The 22,116-nt window shown below is 41.5% G+C and overlaps 1 long non-coding RNA gene across 4 annotated transcripts in view; it reads left to right on the top strand.

Annotated features, from left to right (window-relative positions):
* Positions 1 to 22,116, top strand: part of LOC149750250 (uncharacterized) — a 93,039-nt gene that overhangs the window by 67,184 nt on the left and 3,739 nt on the right. For 2 of the 4 annotated variants that reach the window (XR_016391622.1, XR_016391627.1), the window contains exon 3: positions 10,847 to 10,951. This is a non-coding gene — a long non-coding RNA (uncharacterized LOC149750250). Of the gene's footprint in view, positions 1 to 10,846; positions 10,952 to 12,169; positions 22,098 to 22,116 lie in introns of all 4 variants that reach the window. The other 2 variants (XR_016391623.1, XR_016391624.1) reach the window with 2 other exon arrangements.

The following is a 22,116-nucleotide window of genomic DNA, read 5'->3' as shown; positions in this document are numbered from 1 at the left end:
CCAGATCCAGTTCAACCAGAGTTGTGATGCTTATTGGCCTTACGGAGTCCACATGTTATTGAGACACCGTAAGAAGATTACATTAGGAGCCACCATCTCTTGAATGCCATGGATGACCTGGCGTGCAGCCCCGAGGGTGGCGCTGCTGAGGCCATGGGCGGAGTGGGGGGCAGGGGTGGGGTCAGACATCTGGCTGCCCTCCTCTTTGGCTCCAGGACAGCTCACCGACTGCGGAGTTCCGGCCCTGTGGGAACCCGGGCTCCATTCCTGCTTCAGGTCAGTCCCCCTGCGCCAGGATACTTTTAATAGGTAGTGATGACACAGCTGGCTATCCACCTGGAGGATGTAAACTTCCTCTGTGTAAACAAGGACTTTGTGGCTCTAGAGAGACAGTTTCCTCTCTCTTGGTTATTTTGATTTCATTTGAGACTGGTGGAAATGAAACACAATTTTATTTTCTTTTAGCTTTTTATTTGAACATAACTTTTGATTTATAGTCAAGTTGTAAGGAATTCCCATATATCCTTCACCCAGATTCCCCATATGTTAACAATGTACCACATTTACTTTATCTTTTTCTCTCTTGACATATTTCTCTTAACATAAGTTTAATAATTTCTTAATATTTATACTACTAATATTATATATTAATATGTACAATACTAACAGTACATATAATCTAATACAGCATAGTGAACTTAGTACATTAAATAGCCTTTCATATTTCCTGTCCATATTTCTGTGGTCATCTTGAAAAAATTTTTAACATAACATAACAGACCATACTTTGCAACTTGCTGATGTTCCCCTAAGATTTCTAAAATCTAGATCCACATCCTGGCTCTCTCTCTCTTTTCCCCTTACAGTTTAGTTGAGTAAACCGGTCATTTGTCCTATAACATGCCCACAGTCTCTGCTTACTCTTTGCATCCTTGTGGTGCTGTGCAGCCCATTCCTCTGCCCCTCTGTGTTCCCTGAAGACTGGTTGTTTGATGTAGAGTCTTGATCAGATTCAAGTTTGATTTTCTTGTCAAGAATATTTCATACTGTTGTATTCTAATTCTTTTGTACTTTCTTTAGTAGCTGGGATACTTCCATAAGAAGAATATTCATCAACTATTTGGTTATGCTGTCTAGATTGTTTTTAACTTTTGCAGAAAGGAGTCAATGAATTATTGTACCTAGCTCAATAATTAAAAGTTGTTTGGGCTTTTTATAGCTTATGAAGAACCACATCCGAATACCAAGCAGGAGTTCATTGGCAGATCAGATTTACTGGAAGTGATTCACAAATATCATTAATAAACTATTATTATCTCCTTCACTTAGCTGTGCCTCATGACTTCACCTATTTAACTAAATCCAGTTCATGATTCTTGACAAACTTTAAGGTATTCATTTAAAATGAGTAATGAAATAATTTAACAGTGAATCACCTTTACTTATGTATTTTTATATTGAATAGCAGGAAACCAACAGAGAAATTTGTCACTTTTGTTTGACAACACAGTTAAATTTATTATTTGACTCTTTCACCCTGGTTGATTAACCAGCTGTGTTTAATTTGAAAGCTTATGAAATTAAGTTTCTTATCAGCACAGAACAAGGCATTTTATAGTACAGCATCTGGATTTAAAAGTGTTTTAAGTCCAAGGAGATTATTTTTACAGCTTTTCATTAGAGCTGACTTTCTATAGCTGAAAACTACATTTCCAAGACTGCAGCATAACTAGTATTCTGGATGAAATCTAGATTTTGTACATGCAGAATACAGAATCTGGAGCTGTGTTATGTGGGGAGAGTGGCAGGGCATGAGATAACCGTGTTCCAATATGGTTCCCGGCAGACAGTGTCACTTTTCCTGCTCCAGCAGCTTCCTGCAGTAGAATTGGTGGTGCACCCCATCACAGCAGAGATAGTCTGGCTAAGCATTCCTGGAAGTCCTGCTTAGAGCCTATTCTTCCATTCCTTCCAGTGACTTTGTTAACCACACACAAAAAAATCACTTTCTGCTTATACCAATTTGAATGATTTCTGTTATCTGCAACCTATTTCTCACTAATAATAAAGCTATTGATTTTTGTATATATATATTTTTTGATTTTTGTATATTATCTTTGTACTGAGCCATCTTACTCTATTTATTGCCTGAGATAATTTTCTGGAAGTTTCCAGTTAAAAATTGTACAGTTGTCATCTCCTCTTTGCTAATTTCATCCTGATTTCTCTTGAATATTTGTACCATATATTGTAGGCAATAGTGAACATTTTGCGGTTTTTCTAACTTTAATGGAAAGCTTCTAGTCTTTCCCAGATGAAAATAATTCTGACTTTGGAGATTACAGATATGTAATGTTATGAAGGTATTCATCTTTTCCCATTTTATTAAGAACTTTCTAAGCTAAAAAAAATTAAGAATGTAAGTTGGTTTTTATAAAAAATTTTTTTCAACATCCATGGAAATGATTAAAAGATGTTTCTCTTTTTTCCTATTTGTATGATGAACTATATTTATAGATTTCCTAATATCGAATTGTCTTGCATTCCTTGAAAAGTCCCACTTGGTTATGGTATCTAATTTTTTTAATGCTTTACTGGATTCTTGTTGTGCCTATTTTGTGGTTTTTGCATTGATACTCATAAGTGGGTAGTTTTCCTTTTTTTGTACTAGTTTTGCTGTTTTCCTATTGATATAATGCTTGCTTTATGATAATAATTAGAAAAATTTCCTTATTTTCTGTGCTTAGTTCTATGAAATTATCTGCATATGGCGATTTTTGGCGGGGGAGTATATAGAGGGTAACTCTGACAACTTTATTCTATTCTACTTCTGTACATTTAGATTTCCCATCTTTTCTGGGGTCAGTTTTGATCCATTTCATACAAGTTTTCCAATGTATTTGGATATATGTGAGCAAAACCATATATATATATTATGTCTTTACTATATATATACATATATGTATATTTCTGCTGTATCTGGTTATTTCTTCCTTTCCTATTTGGTGTGTTTGTGCTTTCTCCTTTTAAAAAAAGTTAGGCTCACTAATAGTTTATCTGTTTAGTTGATTTTCAAAAATCAGTTCTTGTATTTGCTGTTTTTAGTTATAAAAATTTATTACTTTGTGCTTTTCTCTATATTAATTCCTTCCTCTTAATTTTTCTTCCTAATTTATTGTTTTGCATACTCAAGTCATTCATTTTTATTCTTTCTTGTTTATAAGCATTTTAGGCTATGAGTTTTCTCCTGAGCATTTATTTAGCTATATAATTCCATATGAGAGGTAATAATAATAATAGTGGTAAATAAATCAGCCTCTCATGAAAATAGTTTACAACTTTACATTAACACAGTCTTCTGAAAATAAGCATTTTAAACATATATGGTTTCCTATAACAAGTATTTTTAATTTCAATGTTACAAGACAACTATCCATGGAAGTATTTTTTTAAAATTAATTAATTAATTTTTGGCTCTGTTGGGTGTTTGTTGCTACGCGCGGGCTTTCTCTGGTTGCAGCGAGGGGGAGCTACTTTTTGTTGTGGTACGCGGGCTTCTCATTGCGGTGGCTTCTCTTGTTGCGGAGCACGGGCTCTAGGCACGAGGGCTTCAGTAGTTGTGGCATGTGGGCTCAGTAGTTGTGGCTATCAGGCTTTAGAACGTAGGCTCGGTAGTTGTGGCACATGGGCTTAGTTGCTTCACGGCATGTGGGATCTTCCCGGACCAGGGCTTGAACCCATGTCCCCTGCATTGGCAGGTGGATTCTTAATCACTGTGCCACCAGGGAAGTCCCCATGGAAGTATTTTTTAAAAACTCTTTCAATAATGTGGGAATGCTCCTTGGTCTTTTTAGTTGACTGATTCAGACAAATGCTCAATTCTGTAAGCACAAGTTCCAGGGGAAAAAAATGTAGATTTCACTAAATTTTCGAGTAACTGATATGTAAATATTTTTGCTGTCTCCTTATCTATCTAACAAGACTCAGTGGTTGGTTTATGACTCTCTATTTTCTTTTTTTTTCACATCTTTATTGGAGTATAAATGCTTTACAATATTGTATTAGTTTCTGATGTATAACAAAGTGAATCAGCTATATGTATACATATATCCCCATATCCCCTCCCTCTTGAACCTCCCTCCCACCCTCCCTATCCCATCCCTCTAGGTGGTCACAAAGCACCGAGCTGATCTCACTGTGCTGTGCAGCACCTTCCCATTAGCCATCCATTTTACATTTGGTGGTGTGTATACATTAATTCTACTCTCTCACTTCATCCCAGCTTCCCCTCCCCCTCTGTGCCCTCAAGTCCTTTCTCTACGTCTGCGTCTTTATTCCTGTGCTGACACTAGGTTCATCAATACTGCTTTTTAAAATTCCATATATATGGGTTACATACGGTTTTTGTTTTTCTCTTTCTGACTTACTTCACTCTGTATGACAGATTCTAGGTCCATACACCTCACTGCAAATAACTCAGTTTCGTTCCTTTTTATGGCTGAGTAATATTCCATTGTATATATGTGCCACATCTTCTCTATCCATTCATCTGTTGATGGACATTTAGGTTGCCTCCATGTCCTGGCTATTGTAAATGGTGCTGCAGTGAATATTGTGGTACACGTATCTTTTTGAATTATGGTTTTCTCAGAGTATATGCCCAGTAGTGGGATTGCTGGGTCTGGTCGTTCTATTTTTAGTTTTTTAAGGAACCTCCATACTGTTCTCCACAGTGGCTGTATCAATTTACATTCCCACCAACAGTGCAGGAGGGTTCCCTTTTCTCCACATCCTCTCCAGCATTTATTGTTTGTAGATTTTTTGATGATGGCCATTCTGACCGGTGTGAGGTGATGCCTCATTGTGGTTTTGATTTGTATTTCTCTAATGATTAGTGATGTTGAGCATCTTTTCATGTATTTGTTGGCCATCTGTATGTCTTCTTTAGAGAAATGTCTATCTAGGTCTTCTGCCCATTTTGGGATTGGGTTGTTTGTTTTTTTGATATTGAGCTGCATGAGCTGCTTGTATATTTTGGAGGTGAATCCTTTGTCAATTTCTTCATTTGCAAATATTTTCTCCCATTCTGAGGGTTGTCTTTTTGTCTTGTTTATGGTTTCCTTTGCTGTGCAAAAGCTTTGAAGTTTCATTAGGTCCCATTTGTTTATTTTTGTTTTTATTTCCCTTACTCTAGGAGGTGGGTCAAAAAGGACCTTTCTGTGACTTATGTCATAGAGTGTTCTGCCTATGTTTTCCTCTAAGAGTTGTATAGTGTCTAGCCTTACATTTAGGTCTTTAATCCATTTTGAGTTTATTTTTGTGTATGGTGTTAGGGTGTGTTCTAATTTCATTCTTTTACATGTAGCTGTCCATTTTTCCCAGCACCACTTATTGAAGAGGCTGTCTTTTCTCCATTCTATATTCTTGCCTCCTTTGTCAAAGATAAGGTGACCATATGTGCGTGGGTTTATCTCTGGGCTTTCTGTCCTGTTCCATTGATCTATATTTCTCTTTTTGTGCCAGTACCATACTGTCTTGATTACTGTAGCTTTGTAGTATAGTCTGAAGTCAGGGAGCCTGATTCCTCCAGCTGTTTTTCTTTCTTAAGATTGCTTTGGCTATTCGGAGTCTTTTGTGTTTCCATACAAATTGTAAAATTTCTTGTTCTAGTTCTGTGAAAAATGCCATTGGTAATTTGATAGGGATTACATTGAACCTGTAGATTGCTTTGGGTAGTATAGTCATTTTCACAATATTGATTCTTCCAATCCAGGAGCATGGTTTATCTCTCCATCTGTTCATGTTACCTCTGATTTCTTTCATCAGTGTTTTATAGTTTTCTGAGTACAGGTCTTTTGCCTTCTTAGGTAGGTTTATTCCTAGGTATTTTATTCTTTTTGTTGTGATGGTAAATGGGATTGTTTCCTTAGTTTCTCTTTCTGATCTTTCATTGTTAGTGTATAGGAATGCAAGAGATTTCTGTGCATTCGTTTTGTATCCTGCAACCTTACCAAATTCATTGATCAGTTCTAGCAGTTTTCTGGTGACATCTTTAGGATTTTCTATGTATAGAATCATGTCACTGGCAAACAGTGACTGTTTTACTTCTTCTTTTCCAATTTGTATTCCTTTTATTTCTTTTTCTTCTCTGATTGCTTTGGCTAGGACTTCCAATACTGTGTGGAATAATAGTGGCAAGAGTGGATATCCTTGTCCTGTTCCTGATCTTAGAGGAAATGCCTTCAGTTTTTCACTATTGAGAATGATGTTTGCTGTGGGTTTGTCATATATGGCTTATTATGTTGAGATAGGTTCCATCTATGCCTACTTTCTGGAGAGGTTTTATCATAAATGGGTGTTGAATTTTGTCAAAAGCTTTTTCTGCATCTATTGAGATGATCATATGGTGTTTATTCTTTTTTCTTAAAGCCTCTTTATCAGTGTTCTCCCTTTCCTTCAAGGCAGTTTGTTACATTGTCAACTAAGGCTTATAGCTTTTGTCTTCTGTTATAATTTTTAACCAAGATCAAACTAGTGAATATCAAACTTATATATTTCTGATTTCAATGTTATTATTTTATGAATGAATTATTTTAATATTTCACCTTGAGTATAGTCATTAATTAGGTTTCTTGTGAATATTTGAAACTTTTTGCTGTCTTTAGAAATATCATCTATCCATAGAAGCATAGATGCTCACTAAGAGTTAAAAATTTGCATCAGATGGTGGGTTTAGGGTGCTCATTGTACTATTTTTTTTATGCTTTCCTGTGTATTTGAACATTTTCATAATAAAAAGCTGGAAAAAATCAGATCTATTTATATAATTATAATAGACATTTAAGAATGCTTCAGAAATGATCAAAGAAGAGAGGGAGTTGGCCATTGGAAGGGACACAGTGGCTGTTTGAATTATAAGCAGACAGTTGTTACCCTCTGTTGTTTTTCCTCATGGAGAGTGGAAATGCTGTGGTGTGTGACAGGAAATATTTAGATTGGGTAGTAGAGGGAATGGCCTTCTGTAGGAGACCATGCAGCTGCTTCCCCTTGCTTGTCTTTAAGAGCTCCATAGATGCTCTCTGTGTCACATGGTGGAGGTGAGGTGGCTATCCCTTTGGTTGGAGAGAGAAGACAGTTGAATCGTTTCTCAAACAGACCCAGGGGCAGCTGCAACTCACATAACTGTATAGGGTTAGCCAGGACGGTGTCCAGTGCCCTGAAAGTAGCAAGGGTGTAGATCAGGTTCTGCCTACAGTAGACATGCTGAGCTCCACAGATTCCCTCTGTGGATTAGCCTCTGCCTTGTATCTCACCCAGAGCAGTTCCATCAGAACTCTGAGTACAAGCCAGGGAGGGGCCCTGGAGTTCACAGAGCCCAGCTCTTTACTCTTCTGGGAATGAAGAGTTCATAACAACCAGGCACTTAACAAAAGTATGGGATTTTCCAAGAGAAACAATCCTTATGACATTGGTCAGGCAAATTTCCCTGACAGTAAAAAGTCATTCACAGGACTTCCCTGGCGGTCCAGTGGTTAAGACTCCGTGCTTCCACTGCAGGGGTCACGGTTTCGACCCTTGGTCGGGGAACTAAGATCCCGCATGCTGTGAGGCACAGCCAAAAAGAAAAGCAAAATGTCATTCACCCAAAAGATAGTTGGTGCCCACTATATCCAGAGCCATACTGAGACTATTCGGGCTACAGGATCGTTTCCAGAGTGCCATGCATGGTAACATCTAGGGGGACGGGTTCTGGATTCTGACCTGGTTTTAAATCCTGACTCTTCCATTAACTAGCTATGTAACTTTGGAAGCAAGTGCCTGTTGGTCTCTGTGCCTCAGTCCCCTCCTCGGTGGAGTGGGTTTCAGGATTACAGCACCTAGCTCATAGGGTCTGCTTGGAAGATTCGGGATAACATGTTTGAAACACACGTAATAAATGTTCAGTAAATGTTCACTATTGTTATTTAGCCTGGTTGTGTTGCATCCTCTTTGACAAACCCCATGCTCTTCATTTTCCAACCACTCAGCTACCTTAAACAGACCCCAAGTTACCTCAGGGCTGAGAAGCAGCTACTCTTGGATTTTCCTGGTTACCCAGCTGGAGGGGGTTTCCAGGCTCTCAGGAGCTTCTTGCCTTTCTAGCTTCATCAAAACCATTACATTCTCAGCTGAGAGGACTCTGACCCTTGCTATTGGGCTCTGTGGGTGAGGGAGCAAGAGAACCACCCTGTGGCGATGGCCTTGGGATCTGTCCTCCTGTCCTTTCCTTTTAAGCTATAGGTGTAACTGTGGGTGATGAGATTCATTTAGCTCCACCACGGGCAGCCCCAGGGGTCCTGCTGTATTAACCTTCATCTACATTCAGGAGTAACATCCCTACCAAGGCCTTGGTGTAAGTCATTTTTTGGAGACTTTGTGACTCCATGTGCATCTAGTACATAGATGTGTTTGGATGGTTTCCCGGTTTCTGTGGAATTTTGAAACTTGGAGACCCAAGTATTGATTCACTGAGGGAAACTTTCCCTTCTCTGGAGTGAAGCTGTGGAGCTTCTCTGGAGACTCATTACAACGTTGTGATAATAAGGCCCCAGCTACCTCAAATCCCTTGGCTGTTGATTGCTCTAACTTTGAAGGTGGAAGTTTGCCCTTTTATCCCCCAGTTGCAGAGCATAGCAACTTTGGGAAAGTTTAGTGAGTTTGGTTGAGGGAGTGAGGGAAGAATGGTAGGCAAGGCCCTTCCAAGGGCTGGATCAGTGGGGTTATGACCATGGGCATTGTGTGGCTGTGATGGGTGGGAGTGGTCCACGTCCAGGAGCTACAGGATGATTCCTTCTGTGTCCCTTTCCTAGGAGTCTGTGTCTGCCCCTCCACCTCTTCATCCACTGTGTCCACTGAACTTGCCCACCCAGAGTGGCCTTCTCAAAACCTGGGCCCATCTCAAGGCATGGGCCTCCACACCTACAGCCTCTCTCTGCTCAGTGTCACCTCTTTAGATGGGCTTTTCCTGTCCATCATGTGTAAAACAGAGTCCCTTCTTATCCTTCCCTGTCCCCTTACTATGCTTATTTACTTTTATTCATAACACTACCTGACATTTTATTTACATATTTATATTTGTCTGTCTTCCCTACTAGAAGGAAAACTCTATGAGGGCAGAAACTGGTGTGTTCATTGCTGTGTACTCTATACTTAGAACAGGCTTGGCACAGAAGAGGTGCTGAATAAGCATTTTTAAATGAAAACAAGAAAGCAAAACACCTCTTTCCCAGAGGAGTCTTTGCACAGAGGAGAGTAGCTGTGGGATCTGGGCAGAAGAGGAGCTGTGCATTTCTTGCAGCATTTTTCAGGGGTTTTGGGTGTGAGATGCAGGAGTACCTTTTGAGAAGGGGATGTGAGGCATGAGAAAACCAAGGGTGAATCATTTAGAACAATTCTCATCCTCTTGGGATGATTGGTCTCTCTCTGAGGATGATACCAGTTGACTTGAGATGTCTTCAGCTCCTTTGATTACTCCACTGAGGTGAGCATAATATGTTCTCATCCTTGGAGCTCAGGAATGGGACCTAAAGTAATTTGAAGTATGGAGGATGAATACTCAAGAATATAGGCTTGCTTCCAGCCAGACAGGACCATTCCTTGTTTAAAGCACAGTGACCCTTGGTCTTCCTGCTTTTTCTCCTGCCATTTCTCCTAACAAGAGTGCTCTTCTGCTGCTCCCCCTTTCCAACTGCTACCTCCTCTTCTAGATCAGGTTCAGATTCTTCTTTTGTGAAGCCTTCCCAGCCATCATGGGGAAGAGCAACCTTTCCTTCCTCTAAACGCCTTTAAGTCTTACTGTTCATGCTTTATGACATTTGGCCATAAATGATTTGGGGGCAACTCAAGTACTAACTAACTAACTAACTAACTCTGAAGTCTTTGGCTTCTCTAGTCTCCAAAGGTCATCCTTCCCTTCAGTGTTTAAAATCACAAAAGTCCAAGTTCGGATCCTGATCCACCACTGAAAGTTCAGCTGTGGACCTGTTCCCCACCCATGTAATTCCCAGAGGTTGCTTACATTTTCTGCCTAGCCCTGCTGGTTCTGGAGTTCTGCGGGACCTCTGGCCATCTTGTGACCAGCTTCTCCAACTGCTACTGCTTTCCCCATACCTCCTCACCCCAAGTACAGACGTAGACCCCTGTATTATCTGTCCAAGCACATCACAGACCAGCACCTACCGAAGCTTTGGGATAATAGGAAAGACTTCTAGTATAGGAAAGAGGGAGGAAAACCCCATAGAACAAGATACAGGAAATTATTATTCTTGGAGTCCACCAGCCATATATACCTAGACAGGGTTTTTGGGGTTTTTTTCTTTTACACTTTCCTCATCCCTCATTCTGCTGCCACATGGCCACAAAACCTACCTTCTGCCATGTAGTACCCTTGCCTATATCTCTCTCTGCTGCTTTCATTCCTGGGTGCAGGACCCTGATCTTTGAGACCCAGCAAGAAGGGAAAACCCCATTTTAGCCCCAGGCTCACTTCTCAGGACACATCTTTTTCTGCAGAGATGGATCTCATTCCATAATGCAAGCCATTTCAATGTCATGAAACAGAGCAGTGTACCTCTCTCTGTCTTAACCACTGAAGACACTATTTTGGCTTTGCTGCCATAAAGCCATTGGAATGTTTTCCCAAACAAACAGAGTCTGTTCCCCAAATTGAATCTGAAAATTACTGATAAGTTTAAAATAACTTATCCTGGCTTTTAGACATTACAATTTCAAAAATTGGGGGGTTCAATCTCATTAGAACACTTCATCACACATATTTTTTTCTTTAAATGTGTTTTCTATCTTACAGAAATCGGCAGAATGGTAAAGCATCTTGGAGGAGATTGGTGGTGCCGTCTAAGGGAAGACCAGGGGAGTCTGTCCCTCCCTTCTGAAGCTCCGAGAGTGTCTGGAGGTGGGTGTGTTGTGTTTCAAGAGAGTCACACTAACAAAAATGTACTTAGGAGTGATGAGCATTTCAGAATGACATTTGGTTAATTTGCATGAGAGATAGGACTGCTAACCAGAAATGCTCTGCCCAGTCTATTCCCTCCCTCTGCCCTATTCCTCCCAGTCAGAACCACTCCCTGAGATCTCACTGACCCTTTGTAAAAGAAAAGTGTGTTCTTCCATCTCAGTCAGTGGATGTCTAGCATGGAGAAGTCTCGGGAAGCAAGCAATACCTCAGAAACAGTTAAAAATTACTCCCTAGTCATTCTGCCTGTCAGGGAGTAGGCAGGGGCCTGCTCACTGGATGAGCCCAAAGTCATCCAAAAGAACAGGGATGGCCACTCCCTGGGTAAACTCATCCTTCCTGGGACAGAGCCCCTGGGAACTGAGATAATGGCAATCATGAGGTGTGCTCCCCTCCTCCACCGCTAGGGGTCTGCCATGAGCTGGCGAGGAAGGCAAGTCATGGACACAGTAAAAGGTGAGAGACACCGGGAGGTGCTCTAAGTGGTTGATTACTTACCAAGAACCTAGAAATGAGGGAAATGGATGGTTCCAATCAGTGGTTCTTAACGTTTTTTGAGTCACAAAGTCATATGAGAATTTGACTCTTCCCATCCTCACCCTAATCTACGTAGACACACCATTTCACATATATTTCAAGGGTTTTCCCAGAATACCCTTGAGTTCATCTATGGACATTCTGCTCAAAACCGTAAACCCCTGGAGGGCAAGGACTGGGCTTGTTCGCTGATGTGTGTCCAGTGCCTACCTGAAGTGTCCAAGATGAAGGAAGTGTCAGTAAATGTTGAGAGCTAAAAGGCAAAAGCAAACCTGCACTTGCCTAGCAGAAGCCAGGCCAGGGTGTGCAAACGCCAGTGGCATCAGTGCCATGAGGGGCTTTGATGGTGACATCCCTGTCACTATTCTTCTTGACATTTAAAGCCAGGGCTGCTGAACTGTGAACTCTTCACTCTTCTGACCCTCTGGTCCTGACCTAGTGTGGTGACCTGAGACATGTACGGTCAATGATGGTCTGGGGAAGAGATAAGTGACATTTTGAGGATTCTCACACTGCTACCTTGTTTTTGCAATGGCTTTGATATCAGTTTATTCTAAAGGCTTCTTTGAAGTCATCATTCAGCTGCATTTACTGAGCATCTCAGGGTCTACTGTGTTTCAGGAGGGTGCTTGATAAATGCTGAGGACTGAATCAACATAACAGCTGGTCTGGGTCACTTCAAAGTCCTCTGCTACTGCCAGCGAGGGAACAAGAGGAGCCACTGTAACCACTACCACTTTCAGAAACTCCTACATCACTGGTCTGCTATGAGCCATGCTGAACACAGTCAAGTTGCTCATAGAACCTACTCCTAGGCCAGTTAAGTTCAGAAAGGGATGGGGCTCCATAGTAAAGAGAACTGAGCCCCAAAATACCAGAAGCTTTAATGAAAAAGGTCTATCAATTCAGAAGCCGCAAAACTCACAGATTCTTCCGAAGAACTGCCAGAACGGAAGACACACAGTGCAAGATTTGGGCTGAGCATAGCCCACCAGCTCACACACTTTCTTCCCTGTGGTAAGCTCCCTGTTAGGGATTCCATAGTCCTTTCCTGAAACTTATCCTCAGGCTGGGGCCACCGTCAGATCTATTTTTATGTCCTTAAATCTACAAGAAGGTTAGAGTTCCAGTCCCTTTGAACCCCTGGGAGAGTCCTCATTTTATATGCAAATTGGTATATGCAGATAGATATGAGGGGGCACTTCTTAGCTCTGCTGCAGCATTCAAGGCACTAATTAACATAAGTGGATGCTCTGGGGTGTGACCTTAGGAAGCATGTCAATGGTGCCAGGTGGAGGATGGATGTTATCTGCTCTTCCCAGATACACTGGAACCCCAACTCGTGCCCAGCCAAGATATGCTGCTGGTCTAGCTTAGTAACAGACATTTTGCCTTATTTCTGTAAATGACTAATGACTTTTTCTTCATTCTTGTTCTTCATAACCTCTCCATATATTTGGCACTGTTGACGCTCCTGCCATCTTAGATTTCTCCTCCCCTGCTTCTTAACCCTGCACGGTTCTGTTTCTGTTGGTTTGCTTTCTGACTATTCCTCGTTCCCCGTGGTGATTTAACCAAGGGCTTTCCCCGAAGCTCCACCCTTTTTTCCTTCTCTACATAAACTTCTCCAGCGTGTACGGTTTCACATCCACTTGCTTGCTTGCTCACTCACTCACTGAGCCTCTCTCACGTCCCTTATGTGGTACTAGGCTTAGAGAACACCAAGATGAATAAAATCTAGTTTCTGCCTTCAGGGAGTCATATAATTGATAAGTGGTAACTTGACCCAGTGCCTGGCTCCTTCTACTCACATTCCAGTGCTCATTGCCCTCTGTCTCAAGACTGTAAGTTATTTATGCATGCTCAGTCTTAATCTCACATGACTCCTTTGCCTGTAACTCCAGCCTTCATTGATTTTCTTCTCCAACAAACTGCTCTAGTCAGGAGACCTGTTTGGTTTTTTTTTAATTGAAGTATAGTTGATTTACAATGTTGTGTTAATTTCTGCTGTACAGCAAAGTGATTCAGTTATATACATTCTTTTCCATATTCCTTTCCATCGTGGTTTATCACAGGATGTTGAATATAGTTCCCTGTGCTATACAGTAGGACCTTGCTGTTCATCCATTTTTTAAAATGTATGTATCTATTTATTTATCTATCTATTTATTTTTTGCGGCTGTGTCGGGTCTTAGTTGGGCATGTGGGATCTTTTGTTGTGGCGTGACGGCTTTTCATTGTGGCATGCGGGCTTCTCTCTAGTTGTGGCACTCGGGCTCCAGAGCATGTGGGCTCTGTAGTTGGGGTGCGCAGGCTTAGTTGCCCCACAGCACGTGGGATCTTAGTTCCCCAACCAGGGATCGAACCCACGTCCCCTGTATTGGAAGGCAGATTCTTAACCACTGGACCCCCAGGGAAGTCCCTCCATTTTATATATACTAGTTTGCACCTGTTAACCCCAAACTCCCAATCCATCCGACCCCCACCCCACCTCCCCCTTGGCAACCACAGATCTGTTCTCTATGTCTGTGAGTCTGTTTCTGTTTCATAGATAAGTTCATTTGTGTCATATTTTAGATTCTATATATAAGTGATATCATATGGTATTTGTCTTTCTCTTTCTGACTTACTTCACTTAGTATCATAATATTAGGTCCGATCATTTTGCTACAAATGGCATTATTTTGTTCTTTTTTATGGCTGAGTAGTATTCCATTGTATATCTTTTTTATCCATTTATCTGTCAATGGACATTTAGGTTGATTCCATGTCTTGGCTATTGTGAATAGTGCTGCTATGAACATAGGGGTGCATGTATTTATTTATTTATTTATTTGGCTGTGCTGGGTCTTAGTTGCGGCACGCGGATCTTCATTGTGTTTTGTGGGATCTTTAGTTGTGGCATGTGGGATATTTAGTTGCAACATTTGAACTGTTAGTTGCGGCATGTGGGATCTAGTTCCCTGACCAGGGATTGAACCCAGGCCCCCTGCATTGGGAGCATGGAGTCTTAGCCACTGGACCACCAGGGAAGTCCCACATGTACCTTTTAGAATTACAGTTTTGTCTGGATATCTACCCAGGAGTGGGATTGCTGGATCATATGGCAGTTCTATTTTTAGTTTTCTGAGGAGCCTCCATACTGTTTTCCATAGTAGCTGCATCAACTTACATTCCCACCAATGGTGTATGAGGGTTCCCTTTTAGGAGAGCTGGGTTTTATTCCTTCAATAGTTTTATTACCTTGGGTAACTCATTTGACCTGTATTGGATTTAATATCTCTATCTGTGGAATGAGAAGGTTGTAGCACCGGGATTCTTTCATCTCCAAAATTCTATGATCATTTACAATTGGAGGGAGGTAGTGGCTAATACAAAACAGCAATTATATAGTAAAGCTAATGCTTTTTAAAAAAATCTTATGAGCAGCATCCTCATGGGGATTGCTAGCACATCATAAAATTGTTTGCTGGGTCTGGAAAATATTTGTCCTTGTCAGTTATTATAATTAACCAGTCACCAGAGCTATTAACATGTTCAGGTAAGAGGAAGGCAGGCATGGGAGTGGCTGAAGTTAAAGCAGGATTAGGTGGCAGCCTTAAACTTTCTGGAAGGATTGTCCTCATATAGGTACTGTTCTGAGATCATTGATCTTTATAGTAAGTTTGTGCCTTTATCCGTAAATTTATACATGTTATTCATGTTAAATAAATTTCTATAGAGTAAGAGTTCTGCTTCAGATCTTAAAAAAAAAACTTCCTGATTAGAAAAATGATATTATTTCCTTAGTCATTGATATTTTGAATTAAAAAAACAGATCCATTCAAGCTAGTTGACTAAAGGGGTATGTGTACATATGTGAAAGGATGAACTATTAAATGGCAATGAAAATGAATCACACGCAGCACAGTTGAACCTCCCAAATGTAAGATTGAGCAAAAGATGCCAGACACAAAACAACAGATACTATATGGATCCATTTATATGAACTTCAAAAACAGGCAAAACTAACCCATGATGTTAGAAATCAGGATAAAGGTTACCTTTGGGATGGAGGAAAGGAGTTAGAGAGGGACTTCTGGGGTGCTATCTCATGACCTAGGTGGTGGTTACACCGGTGTGTTCACTTTATGATAATTCATTGAGCTTGTGAGTTGTGTGCTTGTCTGTGTATGTGTTATATTTAAATTTAAAAAGTTAGGACTTCCTTGGTGGCACAGTGGTTAAGAATCCACCTGCCGATGCAGGGGACATGAGTTTGATTCCTGGTCCGGAAAGGTCCCAAATGCTGCAGAGCAACTAAGCCCGTGCACCACAGCTACTGAGCCTGCGCTCTAGATCCCGCGAGCCACAACTACTGAGCCCACGTGCTGCAGCTACTGAAGCACATGCCCCTAGAGCTTGTGCTCCGCAACAAGAGAAGCCACCGCAGTGAGAAGCCTGCGCACCGCAACAAAGAGTAGCCCCCGCTTGCTGCAACTAGAGAAAGGCCACGTGCAGCAACAAAGACCCAATGCAGCAAAAAATAAATAAAATTAAAAAAAAAAAAAAGCAGAAACAAATTCCTACAAATTTCCAAGTTCCCACTGGGAACCTTTAGCCAAGTACTTCCATTCTCAGCCCACAGAAGTCACTTCCTTCTTCTAGGCCTCCTCATCCTTTGTGTGGTTGGTACACTTGTCTGCCTGTCTTCCCCAAGAGACAGCAAATGCCAGTGAGGGCAGAAAACTCGGTATTGTTAATTTTGGGTCCCCTACCCTCTTTCTCCTAGGAACCTACATTAGTGTGACAAAACAAAATTATTTTTAAGGCAGGACAAGAAAATTTTAACCATCACCATTTTCTCTGCCATTTGACCCACTCCTCCCTCCTCTTTCATGTGCATTGTGCATCTGCATTATACATTAACTAGATCCCCTTAGAAGACACAGGAATGATGCCGAAAACTCAGCTTCTCTGTACACCAGTGCCAAATTGAATTGAAACTGGAGGGAAGGAGGCAGGGCACAACCTTTGTAAGAATGACATAGCCCGAGGACATGACATAAACTGAGTAGAACCAAATGGATCCAAGATGGCGGACAAGTCAACTTTTTCCACTAGACGTTGAGCCTCAGTATCAGCAAGCTCACATCAGCAAGCTAAATGACACACCCACAGGCATCATGACAGTTCCAAGACCGACCATAATGATCAAAAAGTGGGCGGTGGGCTTCCCTGGTGGCGCAGTGGTTGAGAATCTGCCTGCCAATGCAGGGGACACGGGTTCGAGCCCTGGTCTGGGAATATCCCACATGCCGCGGAGCAACTAGCCCCGTGAGCCACAACTACTGAGCCTGCGCGTCTGGAGCCTGTGCTCCGCAACAGGAGAGGCAGCGACAGTGAGAGGCCCGCGCACCGCGATGAAGAGTGGACCCCGCTCGCCGCAACTAGAGGAAGCCTTTGCACAGAAATGAAGACCCAACACAGCCATAAATAAAATTTTTTAAAAAAGCAAAATTCCTTAAAAAAAAAAAAAAAATTGGGCGGTGGCCCAATTCCTTGAAATCCCTGCCCCTTCCTAAAATAGCTGGAATATTCCTCCCACTCATTAGCCTATGAAATTACCCACTCCTATAAAAACTGACAACCCCATACCTGGTGCCTTTCTCACCTTCTGAGGTGGCCCACACTCTGTCTGTGGAGTGTGTTTCTGTCTAAATAAATCCACTTCTTACCTATCACTTTGTCTCTCACTGAATTCTTTCTGCGATGAGACATCAAGAACCTGAACTTCATTAAGTTCTGAAACCAGGTGTGTGATCTCAGTTGGAAGACTGTGGGTTTTGGCTGGGTTTGAGTCCCGGCCAAGTGGGTTCCAGTCCCAATCTGAGGTGCACAGTTTCAATACCACTTCAAAGACATGGTTCCCAGTTCCTTAAGAAAGACTTGCTGGGTCACAAAGCTGGCCAGAGTCTGATTTAAATTTTTAAGGCTAAAGATGTATATATTGATACCTTTAATATTTATATACCTATACATACTTTAATATTTATATACATTTCAAAGAACAAACGTAGAACTCACAAGTTTTCTAAAGTAGATGTCTAAGAAAAGGGAGAGGAGAGACAGCTCTTCCCTTTTAAGCCTTGTTGAGGAAAAATTAATCAGTCGATCTAAGAAAGAAACGGAAAATTTTATTGGAGCCAAATTTGAAGATTATAACTTGGGAAGAGCATCTCAGAAAGCTGTGAGAACTGTTCTCCCCATTAGAAGTCAAGGCACAGTTATATAATTTTTTTGAGACAGAAGACTGCACATCAAATAATGTATTATTGACAGTTTACATGATCCAGATCTAAACGTCATCGTGGTGGGTAATGTGACCCCTTACAAGATCAAGAAGTCATGCTATCTTTGTAGGAGTTGTAGTGTTGATGCTGGGAGAATGTTGCTCTTTATGGTTAAGCAGGTATTCCTGCCAATGGGGAAGGTCTGGTGATGCATAATGCAGACACACAGTGCACAGTGGGGGAAGAGAGGAAGCCAAAGGGCAGAGAGGAATTTTTTATGTTTAAATTTTTTGTCTTGCCATAAAATATGAATTTTATTTCACAGCCTCTTACTTCACTTGTATTTGCCCTTATACAGCCCACTGGGAGCCCATTCCTGCAATGCTTTTTGCTTCTACAAGCTTTTTCAGCTACAGGTAAATGTCTGTGCTGGACCAGGTACAAATCAAAGTGAGCACACCTGACTCCTGTCTGATGGAGCTCACCCACACAACTGACAGATGAACATAAATCAAAGTGAGGATTACCTTTGGCAGGAGAGATTTTTTTGTTTCTAATCCTTAATTTTTAACTATGAAAATACACAGTAATTGTAAAATTTCCACCAGTACAGAAGTGTATAAAATAAACCATGAGAGTTTTACCAGCCAGTTCTACTCTTAAGTAATTAATGCTTATAGAACATACGCATATTTATTCATACACCCTTAACTTTTATTGTACAAAAATGGGATGGTGTTATATGAATTGTATGCAATTTGATATTTTAAAATATCATTCCTTGCCGATACCTATAAAACTATATAATTTATTTTTAGGTGTCACTTTTATAAACAATGGGTACTGAGATTTCTAGTATTTTGTCAATGGTGCTAAAAGTTATTGGCATAAATTCCTACTCTTAGTACTCATGGCTTATAGCGTTTGTCATTTTAAATTTCAGTAGATTATTTTGGTAGAGTCTACCAAATTGTCTACAAAATTTGTGGTAACAATTTCCTCACCCACAAACATTGTACGAAAATGTCCATCTTCCTCACCATTGGCATTACGAGATATTGTCAGTCTTAAAAATTTTTTGTCCTTCTGCATGTAAAAAATTTACAAGTTCCTTTCCCATTCTGGTCTTCTCTAATGCAGCACGTCCCAGACTTTAGGATTTTATTAAAATTAATTAATGATAGGGGAAAATCCCTTGAAATTGATGTGTTTGGCAAGCAAGAAATGACATTCCTTTCCACCCCAATCTTAGAATGTCAGTATCTTTTCATTAAAGAACATAGCTTAATCTTGGTAGGGTTAGGGCTTCCCTGGTGGCGCAGTGGTTAAGAATCCACTTGCCAATGCAGGGGACATAGGTTTGAGCCCTGGTCTGGGAAGATCCCACATGCCACGGAGCAACTAAGCCCGTGCACCACAACTACTGAGCCTGCACTCTAGAGCCCACGAGCCACAACTACTGAAGCCCATGCGCCTAGAGCCTGTGCTCCGCAACAAGAGAAGCCACTGCAATGAGAAGCCCGCGCACTGCAACGAAGAGTAGCCCCCGCTCTCCACAACTAGAGAAAGCCCGTGCACAGCAACAAAGACCCAATGCAACCAAAAAAAAAAAAAAAAATCTTGGTAGGGTTATAAAGGACATAATTTCAGAATTTAAAAATATTGAAAAAAATTATTTCATCGTAGACCAGAAGCCCTTTGTCATGGACCAGCTCTAGTCTGCAGACCCGTGTAGGAAACCACTGATGTAATACATGTTTAAGCAGCTTTATTTGGACACTTTTCTCTTTCCTTGAAAATTTTGGGAAGTACATAATGTCCATTTTTTTAGTTACCTTATAATTTATCAGAGGTCCATAAATCTTTTGTCTTAAGTCACAAGCCCCCCTCCAAACTCTGTCCTTGACACTACATCAGTTGTCAGGTGTCAGCCTTGTGCTCTTTCTTTTCCAAAGTCAGACACTTTGCACTGAGGAGATGGAAATATTGTCTGCAACCACACGTCCTTCAGAGTCCTCTTTGTCCCAGGTTTCTTCTGGTTGTATAATTTGCTCTCACATGTATCAGCTAAAGGTTGCCTATAACAAACTCTGCATCAGGCCTCAGAACACACTGGAGGAAGGAGCATCATTAGCAAGGTCAGGTCTGCAGAGGGCTCCTCCTACCCCATTAAGAGTCACCAACCAGGAGAATGTGGTCTTGTCTTCCTGGGTTGGGGGAAGCCTCTGTGCATCTGTTGGCATCAATGAATCCTTAGTATTCTGTCTAGGAATTCATTATTCTCGCAAGTGCCAAGCTGAGATTGTCTTTCCTCCTCAACCCTAGTGAAGAGTGATGTTTAGTAGGATAAAGGCAAAGGCTTTTCTAGTATAATAATGCTGAGCTTATGCTATGAAAAACAGTCAACATGAGCAAGTGAAGAAATGGTTCATCTTGAGCTATTTCACCTGGATGGGGTTGGCACGGACCCTCAAAATCTCAAGCATCTCACTTGCTTTCTCCAGATAGACCAGGACCCTGGGGGAGGGGGTGGAGATCAGAGAAAAAGGACCCTCCAGACCCCATCTAAGAAGGACTTGGTGTGAACTGACAGGTCACATGATGAGAAAAGTGATGTTTTGCACCATTCATTGGACACTTATCAGCCAATAGGATTATTTTCTATCTGCTCACAAACTGTACCTGCAGCTGTGAGATTTCAGCGTGACATGCCAGAGTGGACAGAGGTATTCATCAAGATTTCACCACCCTTTTGGCAATGAAACCAGACTGCATTTTTAGCACACATATTTCAGTGTCTATCTCCCGAAGAGGAAGTTATATTTAGCACATTTCCTGCTAGCCACTGAACAGTGCAAGACCTTCTGGGTCTGGAGTTAGTCACAGCCCTTTATGTCTATCTGTGGAATCCCTCCTTGTAAACTGCTAGGGCTTTGAGGAGCCCGAGTTTATAGCATGAACTCTTACCATAAATCCTTAGAACCCACCAGGAAAGGTGCTGATTTGGTAGTATGTTCATAGTGACTTCTTAGTCCCAGCCCTGGGAACATTAGGAATGCCCCAGTCAGATGGAGTGTGTGTGTGTGTGCACATGCTTGCATGCATCCATGTGTTTGGGCATGGTAGTGTAAATGGGGCACTCTGGGTGACCTTCTTCAGACTTTTTAAAAAAAATTTTTATTGGAGCATAGTTGATTTAAAATGTTGTGTTAGTTTCTGCTGTACAGCAATGTGACTCAGTTATACATATACATATATCCACTCTTCTTTAGATTCTTTTCCCATATAGGTCATTACAGAGTACTGAGTAGAGTTCCCTGTGCTATACAGTAGGTCCTTATTAGTTATCTATTTTATATATAGTAGTGTGTATATGTCAATCCCAATCTCCCACTTTATCCCTCTTCCTTCCCCCCCCGTGACCATAAGTTTGTTCTCTACATCTGTAACTCTATTCCTGTTTTGTAAATAACTTCATTTGTACCCTTAGACTCTTCTTGTACCTACTCCTGAGGAATGTGTTTGCATTGCGTTGGGTTTGGGAAAATCAGATCAGCATTTTATGCAGCCTCCCAAAGAGAGGAGCGAACAGGAGATGAACTTTCAGGGCCATAGGCCCTACTTTTCCACATGGATCTTCTGGGTCAAGGGTCAGAGACACAGGGTCCCTTAGACCAGTACCTGCAGACAGGGGGCCTCAGAATCTTCTAGGGAATGTGTTTAAATGCAGATGTCATGGTCAAACTCCACCCAGGTATACTGAATCAAACTCTGGAGTATACAGCCGAGGAATTTATATTTAAAAAAATACCCTAGATTGTTTTGTGATGTGAGTGGGTTTGCTGACTACTGCCTTACTTGGCCCTTCCTGCAAGGGGATGGTAGCAGCACTCAGCGTTGACATCAAGTCTTTTTGATTTTACCTCCGAAACATTTCTTGCATCTTCTCTGCATGTCCACTAATCACTGGCCAAGTCCAAGCTACCAGCATCACTGGCCTGGACCACTCCGTGGCCTCAAAGTTTCCCCTGCAGGGACTCATCCCCCTCCAATCGGTACTCAACACAGCAGCCAGAGTGGTCATTTCCAGTCTCAAGTCAGATTCTGTCACACTCCCCACCCTACCCTGACCCTCACTCCAGTTATTATTTTTTTCTTTTTCCTATCTTTTTTCCTTTGGCTGCACCACACGGCATGCGGGATCTTAGTTCCCTGACCTGGGATCAAACCTGTGCCCCTGCAGTGGAAGCATGAAGTCTTAACCACTGGACCGCCAGGCAAGTCCCGCTCCAGTTA

Source organism: Delphinapterus leucas, chromosome 2 (assembly GCF_059928025.1).
Source record: "Delphinapterus leucas isolate spDelLeu-1000000601 "Yukka" chromosome 2, BTC_Dleu_Yukka2, whole genome shotgun sequence".
Classification (NCBI taxonomy): domain Eukaryota; kingdom Metazoa; phylum Chordata; class Mammalia; order Artiodactyla; family Monodontidae; genus Delphinapterus; species Delphinapterus leucas.
The sequence above is the reverse complement of the archived record's forward strand: the minus strand, read 5'-3'. Positions and strand labels throughout refer to the sequence as shown.